Genomic DNA, 2,270 nt, shown 5'->3' with positions numbered 1-2,270 from the left:
TAGCTGTTAGCAATTAATGTCGTGCAACCATGTGTGCTGTAGCGAGCTAGTCTATGTAGCTGTTAGCATGATGCTGATTGTGCTACCACTATGTAGCGGTTAGCCAAATGCTGATGTGTCTAGCCACTATGGTAGCTGTTAGTCCTGGATTGCGTATTGTCTACGCACTGGTGTGTAGCTGGTTAGCATTAATGCCGATCATTGTCTACCACTATGTAGCTGTTAGCAATGATGGCTAATTGTGCTACGCACGTGTGTGTAGCTGTTAGCAATATGCTGTTGTCTAACCACTATGTAGCTGTTAGCCGAGATGCTGATGTCTACCACTGTGTAGTGTTAGCAATGATGCTGATTGTCTACCACTGTGTGAGCTGTTTACGCAATGATGCTGATTGTCTACCACTTGTAGCTGTTAGCATGATGCTAATTGTCTACCACTGTGTGTAGCTGTTAGCAATAAGGCTGATTGTCTACCACTATGTAGGCTGTTAGCATGATGCTGATTGTCTCCACTATGTAGCCTGTTAGCGATGATGCTGATATTGTCTACACTGTGTACGTGTCGCATGGAAGATGCTGATTGTCTACCACCGTGTGTAGCTGTTAGCATGATGCTATGTGTCTACCACTGTGTGTGCTGTTCGCAATAATGCTGATTGTCTAGCACTCCTGTAGCTGTTAGCAATGATGCTGATTGTCTACCACTATGTAGCTGTTAGCGATGATGCTGATTGTCTACCACTGTGTAGCTGTTAGCAATGAAGCTGATTGTCTACCACCGTGTGTAGCTGTTAGCAATGATGCTAATTGTCTACCACTGTGTGTAGCTGTTAGCAATAATGCTGATTGTCTACCACTGTGTAGCTGTTAGCGATGATGCTAATTGTCTACCACTGTGTGTAGCTGTTAGCGATGATTCTGATTGTCTAGCACTATGTGTAGCTGTTAGCGATGATGCTGATTGTCTACCACTGTGTGTAGCTGTTAGCAATGATGCTGATTGTCTACCACTGTGTGTAGCTGTTAGCGATGATGCTGATTGTCTACCACTATGTAGCTGTTAGCGATGATGCTGATTGTCTACCACTATGTAACTGTTAGCGATGAAGCTAATGACAACCATCTTCTGGTGGATGGAAAGGCTTCTCAAAAACCTTGTCAATTAAATGTTAACTACAAAGTAGTCTATGCCTACCTGGCAGAATGATATCATTGTCATCAATCCAGTTGTGATTTGTTCAGCAGACTCTGCAATCACATGTGTGCTACAGAGACACCACTAACCAAGCAAGGCTCTTGCTGGTGCCACTTGAATTAAAGGGTATCTACACCCAAAAATGAAAATGTCTTAGATTATTCGGACTTCAAAAGTGGTCTCCTGATGTGGTTTAAGTATTGTTGTTTTTCTGTTAACTGTGATTTTGAGATACAGAAAAACAGGGACAAATCAGAAACCTCCAAAAAACAACATGTAAATACGAAATTAGGCAGAACAATTAAAATCAGATTTGATAGGCCTTAAATATTCTATTAAATTTCTCTTATTACTGGATTATCTAGGGATAGTGTAGAGCAGCAGCTGTATCCTGAAGTGACCTTTAACCTCCCTGCTCCTCAAAACTTCTTCCACTGGATCAAAGCTTCAGCCAGGTAGGATACATGATAGTGGCAACACATGGAGTTGGGTTGGATATAGTCATGGTAGGATACATGATAGTGACAACACATGGAGTTGGGTTGGATATAGTCATGGTAGGATACATGATAGTGGTTGACAACAGTCAGCATGGAGTTAGGTTTGATATAGTCATGGTGGTAGGGATACATGATAGTGGCAACCACATTGGAGTGGGGGTTGATATATGTCATGGTAGGATACATAGATAGTGCCCACACACATCGGAGTTGGGTTGGATATAGGTGCATGGTAGGATAACTAGATAGTGAGTGGCAACCAATTGATTAGGGTTGGATATAGTCATGGTAAGGAATACATGATAGTGGCAACGCACATGGAGGAGTTGGTTAGATATAGATCATAGTAGAGCCGGATAACATGATCAGTGGCATTACAGCGATGGAGGTTGGTAATATAGTCAATGGTTAGGATAACATGATAGTGGACTACACGAGCTGGGTTGGATATAGTCCATGGTAGGATACAATGATTAGTGGCAACACATGATAGTATGGTTGCATGATAGTCATGGGTATGGATACATCGATACGTAAGGCAACACATCTGAAGTAGGATTGTTTGATAAGTCTAT

Source organism: Salvelinus sp. IW2-2015, unplaced genomic scaffold (genome assembly GCF_002910315.2).
Source record: "Salvelinus sp. IW2-2015 unplaced genomic scaffold, ASM291031v2 Un_scaffold3359, whole genome shotgun sequence".
In the NCBI taxonomy this organism is placed as follows: domain Eukaryota; kingdom Metazoa; phylum Chordata; class Actinopteri; order Salmoniformes; family Salmonidae; genus Salvelinus; species Salvelinus sp. IW2-2015.
The sequence above is the reverse complement of the archived record's forward strand: the minus strand, read 5'-3'. Positions refer to the sequence as shown.